The sequence below is a fragment of the Pristiophorus japonicus genome, chromosome 7 (assembly GCF_044704955.1).
Source record: "Pristiophorus japonicus isolate sPriJap1 chromosome 7, sPriJap1.hap1, whole genome shotgun sequence".
NCBI classification, from domain to species: Eukaryota; Metazoa; Chordata; class Chondrichthyes; family Pristiophoridae; genus Pristiophorus; species Pristiophorus japonicus.
The window spans coordinates 170,785,939-170,806,157 of NC_091983.1; positions in this window are offsets into that span (position 1 = coordinate 170,785,939).

The following is a 20,219-nucleotide window of genomic DNA, read 5'->3' on the forward strand; positions in this document are numbered from 1 at the left end:
GTTGCAAACAAGTCATCAGCCTTCGGTAACTGGTACTGATCCTGTTTCAAAACCCTATTGATCGTAGCCTTGTAGTCTCCATAGATTCTGACTGTGCCATCACTTTTCAGCACAGGAATAATGGGACTGGCACATTCATTAAATTCAACCGGCGATATGATCCCTTCACGCTGGAGTCTGTCCAGTTCGATTTCGACCTTCTCCCTCATCATATACGGAACTGCCCGAGCTTTATGATGGACGGGTCTTGCATCCGAGTCCACGTGGATCTGCACCTTGGCTCCCGTGAAGTTGCCGATGCCTGGTTCGAACAGCGAGGGGAACTTGCTCAGTACTTGGGCACATGTATCTTTCTCCGATGACAACGCCTTGTTGTCGTTCCAATCGCATCTGATTTTTACAAGCCAGTTCCTGCCAAACAGAGTTGGGGCATTGCCTGGGACAATCCATAGCAGTAACTTGTGAACCGCACCGTCATACGACACTTTAATTGTGGCACTGCCAATCACCGTTATGAGTTCTTTGGTGTACGTGCGTAACTTGGCATTGACTGGACTCAGCCTGGGCCTCACAGCCTTAGTATCCCACAGCTTGTCGAATGCCCTCTCACTCATTATTGATTGACTCGCCCCAGTGTCCAGTTCCAATGATACCGGCACCCCTTTAAATTTCACGTTGATCACTATCGGTTTGCTCTTAGTTAGGAACGAGTACAGTCCATACACTTCCTCCTCTGGTATCTCGGATTGCGTATCCGGATCCGCGCTAGTCTGACCATCATCCTCCACGTGGTGTGTCGCAGCTCGCTTGCTCATCTGCGGACACTTGCGCTGGAGATGCCCCGCTCTTAGACAGCCTTTGCAACTATATTGCTTAAATCGGCACTATTGGTTGGCGGACTTTGGGCAGCCACAGGTTTCGGGTATGCAGTCGGGTAGGCCCTGCCATGTGCCGCTCTGTACTTGCCGAGTTTCGATTTTTCATTGATATCTGCTTTAGACTTCTATCCGTCGTCATGCATGACTGAGCGATCGTGATGGCCCTGTTCAAGTCCAACGTCTCCACCGCCAGTAGTTTACGCAGAATCACCTCATGGTTGATGCCGATTACAAAGAAGTCCCACAGCATGTCTGCCAACACAGCCCCGAACTTACACGGTCCCGCTAGACGTCTCAGGTCGGCAACGAATTCCGCCGCATTCTGGGCCTTTGAGCGAACGTGTGTGTAAAATGTGTACCTCGAGATGATGATGCCTTCGTCTGGCTTAAGGTGGTCCTGTACCAGTGTACACAATTCTTCATACGCCTTCTCTGTTGGACTCACAGGCAGGAGTAGATTCTTTATCAGACCATAAATTTTGGAATGCAAACTGTGAGGAATACCGCCCGGCGCTGATCTGCGTTGCCTACCTCCTCCATTTTATTGGCCACGAGGAACTGGCTCAAATGGCTCACAAAGTCTGCCCAATCTTCTCCTTCCACAAATTGCTCCTACAATGCAATTGTGCTCATTTTTGCGTGCAAAGGTTCTTGTTGCCTCATCGCCAAGTGTTGTGAATGCAATAACTGTTAGACTGAGTACTGTTTAACTCCAAGAGGTATGAACTTGGCTCTGCTTTATTAAGGTCCAAAGTGACTAATATACTTGGGCTGCACACACGTGCGGGCAGTCCGATGATCTCCAACAATGACGCCATCTAGTGGCCAATGATCCCAAAAGTACATACATGACACTCCACATTCGGGAACGCTTGCTAATGGAGGATGACAAATTGATATTGGACAAAGCAACTAATTTGGCCATGCAAATCGAATCAGCACTTTCTGACTCAAAAGTGATCAGATCCCCTGCTCCCCCTGTGCAGCAGACTTCAGCTACAGCCCATGTCCAAGGCATTCGTCCAAAGCGGAAATCACAGCAGATATCCAGGGCTAGTAATAAGCCAAACACTACAGATTGTGGACCTAATATCCACTGCTTTAACTGTTGGGACAAATCACATTCAGCAAAGAGTCCTAACTGCCCTGCACATGGGAAGAAATGCTCTGCATGTGGTAAAATGAACCATTTTGCTGGAGTCTGTCACTCATCACAGCATATTCGACATGTGGACAACTCCGATAGTGATGAACCCAGTATGGTTTACACCATTAGTGACATTTCGCCCATCGGTTCGGGCAAATTCAAGGATTGTGATGTAAACATTGACGGCATGCCCATCTGCCTCCTCATTGACCTTGGAGCCAAAGTCTCCATATTGAGCGAGGCTGTGTACAAAACCCACTTCACGCACTGTCAACTGCAGCCCACAACTTCCACTCTACATGCGTACTCGGACTTCAAAAGTGAGTTACTTGGGGTCATATCTGTCCCAATATACTACAAGGACATAACATTGGAGAACTTTTCCTTTCATGACTCGAAGGGACGAAGTATCATGTGTGTTGACCTTTTTGACAAGCTTGGGTTCAAAGTTTACGACCCAGGGCACACCTGTGTACACCGTTAGTGACATTTCACCTAAGCAATATCCCTCAAACTTCACAGGGTTTGGAGTGACAACAAAATTATGCCATCGTCCCCACGTTGACCCTTCCGTCAAACCGTTTACGCAGCGACTTCGCCGTCTCCCATTCGTGGTTTGCGACCAAGTATCCGCAGAATTAACATGACTCGAATCTCAGGGAATCATTGAGAGCCTTGACTCCTCACCCTGGATCTCGAACTTAGTCATTGCTTGGTGTAAAAATGAGGAGATCCGACTATACAGCGACCTGAAAGACGTCAACAAGGCCACAATCCCCGACAAGTACCCTCTTCCTACCAACGACGAACTGTCTTCAGAATTCCACAACTCAATAGTTTTTATGAAACTCGACATGCGCCGCAGTTACCTGCAAATGCCCCTAGCGAAGGACAGCAAACCGCTCACGGCATTGACGACGCATGATGGTCTGTATCAGTATCGACGCATGTCCTACGGACCATCTTTTGCACCAAGTGCATTTCAGAAAATTGTCACTACTATGCTACCAGGCATAGAGGGAGCCCTCAATCTGCTTGACGATATCGTCGTCCATGGATGGACAATGGAAGTACATGACCAGTGACTTCACGCAGTTATGACTAGACTTGCTGCACATAACATTACACTTAATGCCGATAAATGTACAGTTGTTGCTGGAGAAATAAGCTTCCTGGGCTACAGAGTCACAGCACAAGGTGTTTGACGTGATCCAGCGAATGCAGGAGGTTACCAACGTCAAAGAACTTTTATCATTCCTCGCCACTTGCAACTTTTATCTGAAGTTCGTCCGACACTACGCGCACATGACCGAACCACTTCGCAAGTTGCTGCACAAGGGCATCCCTTGGGAATGGACAGATTCCCAGGCTCAGGCATTCACCACGCTTAAGGAGAAAATCACATCCCCTCCTACCCTCGCACACTTTGATCTGAATGCCACTATTTATGTCACCACGGATACATCAGGCACCGCCATGGGTGCTGTGCTCTCGCAATGAATTGAAGGCCTGGAACTCCCAGTAGCCTTTGCCTCTCACACGCTCTCATCTGCAGAATGTAAATACTCTGCAGGGGAACGCAAAGCACTCGCTTGCATCTACGCATGTGAACGCTGGCACATCTATGGCAGGAAATTTACCCTCCGTACGGATCACCAAGTGCTAACTACGCTACTCGCTACAACTGGATCTGGGCACAGACCACTACGACTCAGCCGATGGTCAGGTGGCCTTCATCGGTATAACTTTGATGTACAATACATCACTGGCAGTCGCAACCACGTAGCTGACATGCTCAGCCACTCGACACCTGCTTCGGACCCTGGTGCTGACTTGTTCACAGATGACGACACATATGTCACTTTGATCATCACTCAGTCCATCAGAAACCTTGTCTCCTGCGATGAACTTAAAACCGAATCAGAGCGTGATGCTACACTCCAGCACGTGAGCCACTTCCTCCAGACTGAGTGGCCTAAGCAAATTCCGGAAAAGCTGAAAAGCTTCCACAGACTTTTGCGATGAATTTCCATTTGGAGCGATGTCTGCCTAGCTCGTGGTGATAGACCAGTAATTCCAAGTCACTTCAACAGCTCATTGGCACATGATGGACACCCTGGCATTGTCCGCATGAAGCAGAGATTTCGCGATTCAGTATGGTGGCCTTGCATTGACACTCACGTCGAGGAGTTTGTCTCACACTGTGAAGCATGCAGTCTGAGTGAAAAGGCCACAAACATCCGACCAGCGCCAATGAAGCCCATTCCATGGCCACAAAGACCATGGCAACAACTTCAGTTGGATATCTTCGGTCCAGTTGAAGCAGCTCCACAGCAGCAGCATTTCCTTGTTGTAGTACATGACCTGCATTCCAAATGGCCAGAAATTGTTACAAGTTCAGTGACCGCATCAACGATCGTCATTATTCTGCAGCATAAGTTCATAAAGTGGGGCCTCCCAGAGGTCCTAATCACTGACAATGGACCACAGTTTGTGTCCGAACAATTCGGGGATTTCCTCACTCGTCATGCTATCGAGCGTCGCCTTACTGCTCGGTGCAATCCTCAAAGCAACGGAGGTGTTGAGCGATTTAACCACGTCATCAAAGAGGGTTTGAAAGCTGTTATGTATATAATGACTCAAAAGACTTGTTACTGTAAACTCACTCAGGTGTATATCTGGTCCACTTTATTCGCGCCCAAAGTGATACAAGACATGGTACCAGCACTTATGTACCAGGGCCGCACAAACGCACGTATGACCTCCGACAGTGGCGCCCCCTGGTGCCAGTGACCCAAGCATCAATACATGACAACATCCCCCTTCAAGATCTTAGTATCAGTCTCTTTACAAATTAAGATGGCCTGGGGCTTTCCACTCACGAATTGATCATCTCAGTTCAACTCCAATTCTGGGCGAGTGTTCTGAGTCAGTTATGACTAGAGGCTGAGTAGCCGATCTGATGAGAGTGGTAATGACCATGTCAGAGACTGAAAGTCCAGGTTCAGTAATGACAGCAAAGTCCTCTGATAAATGACCATTAGTTGGTTGGCCACTGACGGCATCTTCCTCAAGCGGTTCCAGTTCATCTGTGTGCCGCAGTTTCACTTGATCAACATGTTTCCTGCATGTTTGCCCATTCTTGAGCACGACAATAAACACTCTGTTACCCTCCTTGGCTGTGACAGTACCGGCAATCCACCTTGGACCTTGACCATAGTTCAATACATAAATCGGATCATTGACAGAAATATCACGTGACACAGCAGCACGATCATGACACAATTGCTGACTCTGATGTCTGTTTTCAACACGATCATTCTAATCGGGATGAACAAGAGAGAACTTGGTCCTGAGTCTTCTCTTCACCAGTAATTCAGCAGGGGCGACCCCGGTAAGCATGTGAGGTGTTGTCCTGTAACTAAGCAATATGCGTGACAAACGAGTCTGCAGTGAACCCTGAGTTACACGTTTCATACTCTGCTTGATCGTTTGAACAGCATGCTCTGCTTGACCATTAGAAGCAGGTTTGAATGGGGCTGACCTCACATGTTTAATACCAATGAGTTTCATGAACTCTTGAAACTCCAGACTTGTGAAGCAAGATCCGTTGTCACTCACAATAATGTCAGGCAAACCATGAGTAGTAAACATGACACGAAGGCTCTCAATGGTAGCTGTGGACGTACTGGATGACATAATAATATACTCTATCCACTTTGAATATGCATCCACCACAACAAAAAACATCTTTCCCAGGAAAGGGCCCACAAAATCGATGTGTATCCTCGACCATGGTTTAGATGGTCACGACCAAAGATTCAACTGAGATTCCGCTGGTACTTTAGTTAGCTGCATGCAAGTGTTGCACTGATGCACAAATGATTCCAGATCAGAGTCAATTCCAGGCCACCATACACGAGCCCTGGCAATGGCTTTCATCATGATAATGCCAGGATGAGTGCTATGTAGTTCACGTACAAATTTTTCTCTGCCTTTCTTGGGCATAACCAACACGATTGCCCCACAGTAGACAATCTGACTGCATGGACAGTTCATCTTTGCGATGGACAGTAAGGTTTGGTCTCATCGCACATCTCCATGGGTATTGCAGACCAATCACCACCGAGGACACAACATTTTACAGCTGATAAAATAGGGTCATGGCTGGTCCAGATCCTAACTTGTTGAGCAGTGACAGGGATACCTTCACTCTCAAAAGCATCCATTACCAACAGTAGATCTGCAGGTTGAGGCATCTCCATATCTTGGGTGGGCAAAGGCAGAAAACTCAGTGCATCGGCACAATTCTCAGTGCCCGGTCTGTGACGAATAACATAATCATAGGCAGACAGTGTCAATGCCCACCTCTGAATGTGGGATGATGCATTGGTATTAATATCTTTGTTTTCCTAAAACAATGAAGTGAGTGGCTTGTGATCCGTTTCAAGTTCAAAGCGAAAACCAAACAGGTACTGATGCATTTTTTTTAACCCACACACACACACCAAACTTTCTTTTTCTACCATGCTGTAAGCTCTTTCTGCTTTTGACAAACTTCTCAAAGCATACGCAGCAGGTTGTAGTTTACCCGACTCATTTGCTTGTTGGAGTACATAGCCAACCCCATATGATGAAGCATCACAGACTAATACAAGACGCTTACACGGATCATAATGAACCAGCAGCTTGTTTGAACAGAGCAGATTCTTAGCTTTCTCAAAGGCTCTATCTTAAGATACACCCCAGACCCAGTTGTCGCCTTTTCTGAGCAGCATGTGCAGTGGCTCTAATAAAGTGCTCAATCTGGGTAAAAAATTATCGAAGTAGTTGAGTAACCCAAGGAATGAACACAGCTCCGTCACATTCTGAGGCCTAGGTGCTTTTGATGGCCTTGGTTTTCGAATCCGTAGGCCTGAGGCCATCAGCAGCAATCTTCCTCCCCAGGAATTCAACTTCAGGTGCCATGAAGACACACTTTGAACATTTCAGCCTGAGTCCCACTTTGTCCAGTTGATGTAGAACTTCCTCAAGGTTGTTAAGATGTTCAGTAGTGTCAAGACCTGTGACCAGAATGTCATCTTGAAACAGACTTTAGTAGACTTTCCATATTCCTCTGAAATATGGCTGCAGCCGAACGAATTCCAAAAGGACACCTGTTGTAGACAAACAGTCCTTTATGGGTGTTGATGCAGATAAGTTTCTTTGAAGTGTCGACAAGCTCCTGTCTCATATAGGCCGACATCAGATCCAGTTTAGTGAACGACTTTCCACCAACTAGCATGGCGAACAGCTCATCAGCTCTTGGTAATGGATACTGATTTTGTTTCGAAAATCAGTTAATCATAACCTTGTAGTCTCCACAAATCCCGACAGTGCCATCACTCTTCAACAGAGGAACAATAGGACTGGCCCACTCATTAAACTCGACCGGTGATATGACCCCTTCACGTTGGAGTCTGTCAAGCTCAATTTCAACCTTCTCCCTCATCATATAGGGAACAGACTGAGCTTTATGATAGACAGGCCTTGCATCAGAATCCAGGTGGATCTGCACCTTGGTTTCCCTAAAATTTCCAATGCCCGGTTCAAACAAAGAAGGAAACTTCTTCAACACTTGAGCACATGAAACAATTTGATAGCGTTCCAATTCCACTTGATTTTTTCGAGCCAATTCCTGCTGAACAGCGTTGGACCATTACCTGGGACGATCCATAATAAAAGATCATGAACCACATCATAATATAACACCTTGACGACTGCACTGCCATTCACTGGTATGAGTTCCTTAGTTTAAGTACGCAACTTGGCATTGACTGGACTCAGCTCAGGCTTCACCGCCTCAGTGTCCCACAGCTTGTCAAATGTCCTTTGGCTCATTATCGACTGACTTGCACCCGTGTCCAGCTTCATCGATACCGGCACGCCATTTAGTTTCACATTAACCATTATCGGCTGGTTCTTTCCCAAGAAGGAATACAGACCATACACTTCCTCCTCGGGTTATGCATCCGGGCCAGCACTAGACTGGTCATCATCACCAATGTGATGAGCAGCAGCACGCTTGCTCAGTTGTGTGCACATTCTCTGAAGGTGCCCCACTTTGGAACAGCCGTTGCAGATGTACTGCCTAAACCCACTCTGATAAGACCGATGATTGCCCCCACAACGCCAACAGGGTGAAATGGGATTCGTACTAGTTGACGGACTTTGAGCAGCTAAGGTTTCATGTAAGCAGTCGAGTAGGTCCTGCCATAAGCAGCTCTGCCAGACGATGACACAATCTTGTTTACAGTACTTGCTGTGGAGCTCCAACTTTTCGATGATATCTGCCTCAAATTATCATCAGTCGTCGTGCATGCCTGGCCTTGCTCAAATCCAGCATCTCTGCAGCCAATAACTTCCGGAGAATCACATCATGGTTGATGCCTATCACGAAGAAATGTCTTCCAACATGGTCCCGAACTTACACGGCTCAGCAAGACGTCGCAGGTCGACAACGAATCCCGACACATCCTGGCCCTCAGCACGAACATGTGTGTAGAAGTGATAGCATGATATGATGATCTCCTCGTTTGGCTTGAGATGGTCACATACCAAAGCACACAAATCCTTGTATTCTTTATCCATTGGACATGCAGGCGAGAGCAGATTCTTCATGAGGTCATATATTCTTGAACCACAAATAGTGAGGAAAACTGCCCGGCGTCTAACTGTGTCATCGTTTCCCGCCATGTTGTTGGCCACAAAATACTGATCCAGGCGGTCGATAAAATCCGCCCAATCCTCGCCATCCATGAATCTCTCCAGAATTCCAATAGTGCCCATTGTGCATGCAAAGGTTCTTAAGTTACCTTGTCACCAAATGTTATATATATAATGACTCAAAAGACTTGTTACTATAAACTCACTCAGGTATGTACCTGGTCCACTTTATTCGCGCCCAAAGTGACTACAAGGCATGGTACCAGCACTTATATACCAGGACCCGCACACATGCACGTACAGCCCGATGACCTCCAACAGTGGCGCCCCTTAGTGTCTGGTGACCCCAAGCATCAACACATGACAAAAGCCAACCTTGCAGCAGGCCAAACATTCGACAAAGCGACTCAGACCATTCTCCGCACATACCGTTTGGCAAAGCACTCACTAACGGGGAAGATACCCACTGAGCTCATGATTGGGTGGAATCTTCACTGGCTACTGGGCATTTCAAACCCCCAGCCAAACCTAGTGCCAAGATAACCACACTCGCATCCCAGATTTCGGAACGCCAACGAAAAGCGAAGTCGTACACTGACACAAAACGACGCGCTCAAAAACCCCAACTGAAGAACGGAAATTGGGTCAGAGTTAAGTGCCCACCAGAGTGATAAGCTCGCATCTTCACTTTCGCCTCCAAAACAGATCGGGTGAAAGTTCAAGCCTCACACCTATGAGCTCAATGATGGAACTCGATGGAATGCTCGTAGACTGATCCTAACTCACAGGCCAACAGACCAGCAGGATGGAACAGAGGCACCGTTCTGTTTCCCAACCGAAAACCTCAATTAAACACCGCAAACTCCATGCTGGTCTCAGCATATCAGAACACGGCCTGGCTATCTCAAGGACTTTGTCTGTTCATAGACTGTGTTTTCAGAAGAGGGGAAATACGTTGTGTTCATATTCTATTTGTTTGTTACAGGACACTAGACAGGCATTACGACTGCGGGAGCTATTCACAGTTACTGTAATCATTCTGGTTCATGCTGGTTTGGGGCACCATTTTGAGAGTTACTATAAAGGACACAGTTAGTTACAATTCTCCTGTTTCAGTTAGTCTGTTTATTTACGTACACAACCAGCGCTCTGATCCTGAGAACAGGTGAGGTAGAGAATTGCTTTTGCTCGAAAGGTTGCCACAGTAATTGTGCTCACATTTAATCAATTTTACAACCTCACTTTACAATGCACACTAAAATCATTTAACTGTAAGCTTGGTGCAACATCACCGAGGGAGAATGAACATAATTCTGGCGACAGTTAACATTGGATACATAGGATATACAGCACAGAAACAGGCCATTCAGCCCAACCAGACCATGCTGGCATTTACGCTCCACTTGAGCCTCCCGTCTTTCCTCGTCCAAATCTATCAGCATAACCCTCTATTTCCTTCTCCATCATATGCTTATCTAGCCTCCTCTTAAATGCATCTATACTATTCACTTCAACCACTCCCTGTGGCAGCGAGTTCCACATTCTCACCACTCTCTGCGTAAAGAAGTTTCTTCTGAATTCTCTATTGGATTTCTTGGTGACTATCTGATATTGATGGCCTCTAGTTTTGCTCTTCACCTATTTTCCAAATGCATTACTCTGCCCATCTTTTAGCAGGACATTCTATATTGTTGCCATGCCAATGCATGGCCCATTTAAATGCGGCATGCAACAAACACCAAGCTGCCTACACAAGGTAGCAGCATGTTACATGTTCTCAAATGTATATAAAGTGGCCGTTGAGCTGGGCACCTGGGTGACAAACCTCTCAGAAAAGGGATGAATGTTGGAATGAAGAATCTATCTGCATGCAGGGGAAGGCATAAAATAACAGGTGGCTAGATGCAGATCAGAGGGGATCAACTCACCAATGACCTTTGACTCCTTATGAGAGGGCACTAGAAATCCTCAGCTTGAAGGCAATGAAGGGAATGGGGGAGGGCGAAATTTGAGGCTTCCCCCAAGCTAATTGCTATTATCATCATTTGCTTTTAATTGCTTATTTCCTTACTCAGTCACTTATTCACTTCTTTACTTACGGGTCAAAAATGCAAAGCTATAGAATACCACACTAGAATATCTTGCTATGTACACTGTGTTTCAAACATGTTTTATTATCAGCATGATAAGATTTTTTCTTCTACTCCACTAGATGCCCTGGGGAGGAGATGTCAGTGTCTGGTCTTAACTGAGCAGCTCCCAGTTACCTGTGTCGCTCATTTCTACAGTGCCAAGCACTAGCACAGATAGATCCACTCCTTGGGGGTGAGTTAGTTAGCTGTACATAAGAACATAAGAAATAGGAGCAGGAGTAGGCCATTTGGCTCCTCGAGCCTGCTCCACCATTCAATAAGATCATGGCTGATCTGATCTTGGCCTTAACTCCACATCCCTGCCCGCTCCCCATAACCCTTGACTCCCTTATCATTCAAAAATCTGCCTAACTCTACCTTAAATATATTCAATGACCCAGCCTCCACAGCTCTCTGGGGCAGAGAATTCCAAAGATTCATGACCCTCTGAGAGAAGAAATTCCTCCTAATTTCCTTTTGAAATGGGCACCCCCTTATTCTGAAACTATGCCCCGTAGTTCTAGATTCCCCCATGAGGGGAAACATTCTCTCTGCATCGACCTTGTCAAACCCGCACAGAATCTTATATGTTTCAATAAGATCACCTCTCATTCTTCTAAATGCCAATGAGTATAGGCCCAACCTGCCCAACCTTTCTTCATAAGAACTGCCTCCAATGCAAATATATCCCTCCTTAAATAAGGAGACTGAAACTGTATGCAGTACTCTAGGTTTGGTCTCACCAACACTCTGTACAGTTGTAGCAGGACTTCCCTACTTTTATACCTTGCAACAAAGGCCAACGTTCCATTTGCCTTCCTGATTACTTGCTGGACCTGCATACCAACTTTTTGTGTTTCATGCACAAGGAAGGACCCCCAGATCCCTCTATACTGCAGCATTTTGTAATCTCTCCCCATTTAAATAATAATTTGCTTTTTTATTTTTCCTACAAAAGTGGATAACCTCACACTTTCCCACATTATACTCCATCTGCCAAATTTTTGGCCACTAACTTAGGAGGGAGCATTGGTGAAACACAGAACATCAGTGAAAATAAACAAATGCAAGTGGATTTGAAGGAGCAGTAATCTGCTGGCTGGATGAATATTAGACCTCTTGGGACCTGACTCCAGACACAATCTCGTAATTCAGCAACAACAATCCATGCGATTATTTGAGCATGTAGTAAGCACCTTGCACCAGTTGGGCCAGCAATGGAGAAGTCCACAACTTGCATTGGTTCAGCACTGGCAACTGCAGGACCACTTGATTGAACTGTAGACCACCACTCGTAGTATCCCTCTTATCCATAAGCTTAGGCATATCATCTAGACATGATTTTTGCAGCGCGACAGCTGCAGGAAAAATGCAGGAAACAGCGGCAGCCCCTATACATGGCTTTCTTTCACCTTACAAAGGCCTTTGACACTGTAAACCGCGAGGGTCTATGGAGCAACCTCTTCCGTTTCGGATGCCCCCAAAAGTTCATCACCCTCCTCCGCCTGCTCCACGATGACATGCAGGCCGTGATCCTTACCAACGGATCCATCACAGACCCAATCCACGTCTGGACCGGGGTCAAGCAGGACTGTGTCATCGCCCCGACCTTCTTCTCAATCTTCCTGCTGCCATGCTCCACCTCAAGATCCCCGCTGGAGTGGAACTATACTACAAAACCAGTGGGAAGCTTTCAACCTTGGCCATCTCTGGGCCAGGTCCAAGACCACCCCAACCTCTGTCGTCGAGCTACGTGGAGGACGCCTGCGTCTGCGCACATACAGAGGCTGAACTCCAGGACATAGTCGACGTATTTACTGAGGCTTACGAAAGCATGGGCCTTATGCTAAACATCAGTAAGACAAAGGTCCTTCACCAGCCTTTCCTCGTCGCACAGCATTGCCCCCCAGTCATCAAGATCCATGGCACAGCCCTGGATAACGTGGATCACTTCCCTTATCTCGGGAGCCTCCTATCAACAAGAGCAGGCATCGATGATGAGATCCAACATCGCCTCCAGTGCACCAGTGCAGCCTTCGGCCATCTGAGGAAAAGAGTGTTTGAAGACCAGGCTCTCAAAACTACCAACATGATCTACAGGGCTGTATTAATACCCGTCCTCCTGTATGGCTCAGAGACATGGACCATGTACAGTAGACACCTCAAGTCGCTGGAGATATCACCAACGATGTCTCCACAAGATCCTACAAATCCCCTGGGAGGGCAGACGCACCAACATTAGTGTCCTTGACCAGGCCAACATCCCCAGCATTGAAGCACTGACCACACTTGATCAGCTCCGCTGGGCAGGCACATTGTTCACATGCCAGACACGAGACTCCCAAAGCAAGCGCTCTACTCGGAACTCCTTCATGGCAAGCGAGCCAAAGGGGGCAGCGGAAATGTTACAAGGACACCCTCAAAGCCTCCCTGATTAAGTGCAACATCCCCACTGACACCTGGGAGTCCCTGGCCAAAGACTGCCCTAAGTGGAGGAAGTGCATCTGGGAGGGCGCTGAGCACCTCGTGTCTCGTCGCTGAGAGCATGCAGAAATCAAGTGCAGGCAGTGGAAGGAGCGTGCGGCAAACCAGTCCCACCCATTCCTTCCCTCAAGGACTATCTGTCCCACCTGTGTCAGGGACTGTGGCACTCATATTGGACTGTTCAGCCACCTAAGGACTCATGTTAAGAGTGGAAGCAAGTCTCAATTCCGAGGGACTGTCTATGATGATGATGATGAGGCATATCCTGATTGACAGATGTTCTGACTTGGGCTGTCGAGACTTTGGGCTTCAAATCGACAGCAGTTTGTCTTTGCCATTGGTCAGCTCCCACACAGATCTCTGGCCATGCTGAGGGAATGCCCAGCAGCATGAGAGAGGCAGAAGCCAGCAGCAATGTTCAATATCACCCATCCTCCCCACTCAAGTAACTGCAGTTATATTAAAGAAAGAAACGAAGACTTGCATTTATATAGCACGTTTCACGACCACCGGACGTCTCAAAGCGCTTTACAGGCAATGAAGTACATTTGGAGTGTTGTCACTGTTGTAATGTGGGAAACGCAGCAGCCAATTTGCTCACAAGTAAGCTCCCACAAACAGCAATGTCATAATGACCAGATGATCTGGGGTTTTTTTAAATGTTGATTGAGGGTTAAATATTGGCCAGGACACCGGGGATAACTCTCCTGCTCTTCTTCGAAATAATGCCATGGAATCTTTTACGTGCACCTGAGAGGGCAGACGAGACCTCGGTTTAACGTCTCATCCGAAAGACGGCACCACCAACAGTGCAGCACCCCCTCAGTACTGCACTGTAGTGTCAGCCTAGATTTATGAGCTCAAGTTCCTGGAGTGGGACTTGAACCCACAACCTTCTGACTCAGAGGCAAGTGAGCTACCAACTGAACCACAGCTGACACTGTTGAATAACATACAGATGCAGGCAGCCTCTGCAGCAGTACCCATGGGATTTGTAATTGCAGTGTCATCTGTTGACCAGCAATGTGGTATTAAATCAGCTTCATCTCTGGAGACAGACACTGACATCTACAGTAGTCATCTGCCTCACCTCTTCATCTCACTCGGGAAACACATAGAAGGAGAAGATAGTTGGGAAGGCCATGGCCCACACTATACACTTTTCTTCTTCATGATTCATGGTAAAGGACTGTTAAACGACATGGCTGTCATCTGGGCTACCTCGTCTGGGTTGTGCAGCAAGACTCCCCCTGATGTGTCTTCCTGATGTGTTGAGACAGCTTCACTTTGGTTTTATCCCAATGATCTGCTCCATCAAGACTCCAGTAGCTGCAAGTGCCTCATCCTTGGATGTGTCAAAGGACTCCAGTGAACAGCCTTAGGGCTGGAACCTCCACTTTTGTGCTTATTGCCCAAAAATGGGTGTTATTTCTGGCATGGGCGTTAAAAAAGGGTTTTCTGATCACTGGCTTCTCGCCCATTCTCAAAACACCTTGTCCCCATTTTTGAAAATGGGCGTTACCGCGAGCGATATCAAATGGGCAGTAGCGTTACATTTTTTTGACCTTCTGCTGTAAAGTGTGGCCCTCCTTAGCAACAGCATGGCAACGCTCGATTCCCGCGATTTAGGAGGTCAAGGGTCATCATGACATGCGCAGAAGAGAAGCGAGAGAGAGAGTGAGTTCAGAGGCACTGAAAGCGTGTGTGGCTGTGGTGTGTGCTTGTCTGGCTGTTGTGGGAGGCACGACGGAGTTTCACCAGTAGCAAAAAGCCCACTAAACACCAAGAACATAATTGGCACTGAATTTTTGTTCAACAAATAAGATATAACATGGAAGGGATTGAGGAGGCCCTGGAGCTGGTAGCCAGGAACACTGGTGGCAGAAGGCTCCCAGTGGTCCCTGAACGTCGCATTGCACCCTAAGCTGACGCACCCGCATTGCCAACCACACATAACAGCCAGCAGAAACATCTTGCTTCTGGCTCGGAGCATGTTCCCACCTCGGGACCGTCCTCTCCCGTATCCGTCCAAGCAGCACTTTGGCCGTCACCACCCCCCGCCCCCCCCCCCACCTCCCAAATGAGGCATCGCCTGAGGAGCTCCTCGGCCAGGCACCGTGGAGCGAGGAAGGGAAGGGGTAGAGGTGGGAGAAGAAGGGGAGGGGGGAAGGAAAGTGAGGTGCATGTGTGCAGGTGATGGCGATGTTATATCTCCATTTGGGTGTATACAATTTGTTGCAATGTATGGGGGCTGGGGACCATGCTCCTGCTTTGCCTTTGTATTCTGTGTTGCTGGACATGTTGAACATGTGATTAATTCAATAGTGGAAAAAGTGGGATATGGGCAGGGGTTGGGGGTTTTTGGCTGTGATACTTATGATCTCAGACCAATGTTGTATTAAATTTTTGTCATTGAACATAACCTTGTTGCGCATTGTTTCAGATAGCTGGACTGTTACACACTGGTGATTCCTTACCATGAAAGGGTTAAATACAACTTAACATCAATCAACATGAACTTTAACTGGCACCAAGGTGATGGGCACCATTAATGTCTGAGCTGCACACACACAGCAGTGTGTCAACGTTGTCACTCACATCAGCGCTCTTTCAGGCAAATCTTTCAGATATCAGCTCCTCACGTAAGAGTGGGATTTAACAAATGCCAGCCACACCGCTGGTGTTCGTTCCGGTTAGTTCCACTTTTTGTTGGTGGTTTTTTGAGCGAGCGATATTGTGGGCGATATGTGTGCGAGGTGATGACGATGGGCGATCTCCATGATTGCTATTTTGGGTAAATATACTCTTTCCGACAAAAAACAGTGGGCAGGCATTAATATTGAATCTCGGCGTTAATTCCGTGCGGAAGCTAACGCTGGCCGATATTATGGGCGTTAAATTCGCCCATTTTGCTGATTCCGCCCCAAAAAAGTGGGCGGAATATTTTTTCTCGCCGTTAACCACATGGGGAAAATAACGCTCGGCGATAAGTCTCCGAAAAAAGCCAGCCAGTTTCCATTTTGTGCCAAAATGGGCGATATATGGGTGTTATACGTCATTTCAGCGGTGAAATGGGCGTTAAGTGGGCTTTAAGCATGCAAAAAAAGTGCAAGTTCTAGCCCCAGGTCCCTTAGCAGCCATCCAAGGGGAAAATAACAAAATCCTTGGATTGGGATGAAAAACAGGTGACCCAGAGCAGATCTGCTCTGTTACATTGCGCACAAGAGGTGAAGCTAAAAAATGCCCCCAAGTGTTTAAAACATTTCCAGTTCACCACTACTCTGTTATATGTCCCGTAGATGTTCAATCCAGATATTAGCAATGGGAAAGGTAGAGTCTTGACAATACGTGGGGTGCACCTTCCCACTCATACAATATATTCCTTCTTACCAAACCCCCAACACATTGAGAAATAGAGACAGGCTGACATAAGAGGGGAGATGGGAGCTTCTCATCTGCTCCCAGCATCACAAGAGAAATGATCCAACTTCCCCAGAAAAGGTATGATAGTTCCGAGCGCTTGTATTCAAACATCTTCTCCCCTCTCCTATAGCCAACCTGCTCCTGAAGCATATAAAATTACTGTAGCAATAAGCGCATTTAAACTGACAGATTAATTGTTTCAAATGTATCGTCCTGTGAAAGCCATGCAAAGAAGATGTACAGCTGCGGCAATAAATAAACCAGTGAATTTCATTGACAATATTAGCATATGAATGCCGAATACATTCATATAGCATTCCTCTGTATGCTATTGTAATGCAGGTATATACAGTAGACACCTCAATGCCATGGAGAAGTACCACCAGCGCTGCCGCCGCAAGATCCTGCAAATCCACTTTGAGGATAGATGAACCAACGTCAGTGTTCTCGATCAGGCCAACATCCGCAGCATCGAAGCACTGACCACACTTGACCAGCTCCATTAGGCGGGCCACATAGTTCGCATGACCAACACAAGACTCCCAAAGCAAGCGCTCCACTTGGAACTCCTACAAGGCAAGCGAGCCCCAGGTGGGCAGAGGACATTTCAAGGACACCCTCAAAGCCTCTTTGATAAAGTTCAACATCCCCACTGACACCTGGGAGTCCCTGGCCAAAGACCGCCCTAAGTGGAGGAAGTGCATCCGGGAGGGCGCTGAGCACCTCGAGTCTTGTCGCCGAGAGCGTGCAGAAACCAAGCGCAGGCAGCGGAAGGAGCGTGCGGCAAACCAGTCCCACCCACCCTTTCCTTCAACGACTGTCTGTCCCACCTGTGACAGAGACTGTAATTCCCGTATTGTACTGTTCAGTCATCTAAGAACTCACTTATAGAGTGGAAGCAAGTCTTCCTCGATTTCGAGGGACTGCCTATGATGATGATGATTAACTGGTTTATTTGAAATGAATTAACACCTCTGCTGAAATTGCAGATGAAGTACTGTCATATGGACATTTGGTCTGGATTTTCGTCCTCTATGCCATGCGATTTCAGGCAAAATAGTTGAGGAAAATTGGGTCGTGAGGCACACTGAGAAAGCAAAATTTGAAAAAAGACAATTGCCTTTGGAATCACTGAATGATATTGAAGCAGAGGTCAGGCATGTGGGCCAAGTAATCCCGTTGATGTGAGGTTGTTTATATGAACTGTAAGTATTGCTGGCCTGCAGCATACTGATTAAGTGTCAAGGTCACAGGTTTCTTCTTGAATACACTAGAGTGTGCTGATATTTATTGCTATTCTACTGCATTAAAAAAAATATTTTGACAGAATGCAGGAATAATTGATTTCCTGGGCAATTGACTTGTCAGTAGAAGTATTGTTTTTGAACACACTGTTGAACCGCAGAGAGAGCATCTATTGAAGTCAATACAATGAAGAGTGAAGTGTAATAGTACGAGTGAAAGAGCTCACTCCATGCAAGGCTAAAGCATATTGAGGACGCCAGAGTTACTGCTAGCGAAATACAAGGTAGGAATGTAATTCAATACATAAGTTCAAATGCTACCATGAACTGTGAGAGATAAGCTGCAGCAAATTATTCATTAGCTGAACTCTAAGATTGGATTACTGACTGGAATTCAAGATCACAGTTATCATCTCATTCAACTCCTTGACTTGGCAATAAAATCTGATCTATAATGCAGCAAACAAATAATGAAGATGGCCCAATGTTGGCTAGAGTGGAAATCCTCAACAAAGTTTGACATTTCTGTCAACCATTAGTAATGTCAGTAATCTAAAAGGTCTGCATTCCCTTATCCTCCCCTCCCCCCTCTTCCTCCCGTCCCACCCCCCTCCCCAGTGATTGAATATTGTGGCCAAATTTGCAAGCTGTTGGGAAGACGCATCTTTTACTCTTGGACTCGATGTAGTCAAAAGCCATGCAGGCCAGTAAGTTTGAGACCGATGCCCTGCTCTGTGCTAGAATCCACACTCTACAATAGCAGAGCGATGTGCTTGGGTTGTCAGCCTCTGCAAGGTTATGACTAGTGTGGTTCCTAGTGCATAAGGTAAAGTTCGAACATTATGTTATGAAGATACAAGCTCAATAAGACTCTAATTGAGAGGATCTGGATCGTTTTAAATACCTGGGAAGTGAAATATAATTGGATGGAAACCTATGATAGTGAAGATCGTGCCTTGGAAAAGGAATAATTTGCAAGAAGCTGGGAAGATATGGAGTTCTGAAGAACTAATGATGAAGGCAATGACTGGACTCTCCAACAGCATTGTAATCGGTATATGTTTGTAAGGTACAGAATGCCCAAAAAGGTCTGAAGGAATTTGGAGAAATTCTGAAGGTTCATTGTTCTTTCATCTCCAAGAGTAATGAGACAGTCTCCTGGCCTCCCCTTGGCCATCTTATTCTTGATGCCCACAGTTGCTGGCAAGAACGGCACCAGGAGTCAACCTCGCTGAGAACCTGTTAAAATTGGTGCTGGGTTCTAAATTACATCATCATACCCCAACCGTTGTATTTCAATTAGGCCCTCGCCTGCCTGAGATGCTGCCTGAAACACACGGGTTAAAATGGCGAGCGGCACAAAGTCAGCTTGGATGTGGTGAGTATCACATTGTCACTATTGTAACCCCTCTGCACACCCAGGTCTCATTGGGTGGTTCAAACTGGCCCTTTGGCAGTCGGATGAGAACTTTCCCCCAGATGAACCTAATAAAACACCCAGCAAGTTGTCAATTGCCTCACAATTTGATTATGGTATTTATCTGGCATGTAGTGTTCTGGCCAATATTTAACCCTCAACCAACACCTAACATCAGATTATCTGGTCATTATCCCATTGCTATTTGTGGGAGCGTGCTGTGCACAAAATGACTTTCACCTTTCCTACATTACAAATGGGTATGATTTGGTGGCCATTACAGAAACATGGTTGCAAGGTGGCCAAGACTGGGAATTAAACATACAGGGGTATCTGATGATTCAGAAAGATAGGCAAGAAGGGAAAGGAGGTGGGGTAGCTCTGTTAATAAAAGATGATATCAGGACAGTTGTGAGGGATGATATTGGCTTCAATGAACAAAATGTTGAATCATTGTGGGTGGAGATTAGAGATAGAAAGGGGAAAATGTCACTGGTCGGCGTAGTTTATAGACCCCCAAATAATAACTTCACGGTGGGGCGGGCAATAATCAAGGGAATAATGGAGGCATGTGAAAAAGGAATGGCAGTAGTCATGGGGGATTTTAACCTACATATCGATTGGTCAAATCAAATCGCACGGGGTAGCCTGGAGGAGGAATTCATAGAATGCATACGGGATTGTTTCTTAGAACAGTATGTAACAGAACCTACAAGGGAGCAAGCCATCTTAGATCTGGTCCTGTGTAATGAGACAGGAAAAATAAACGATCTCCTCGTAAAAGATCCT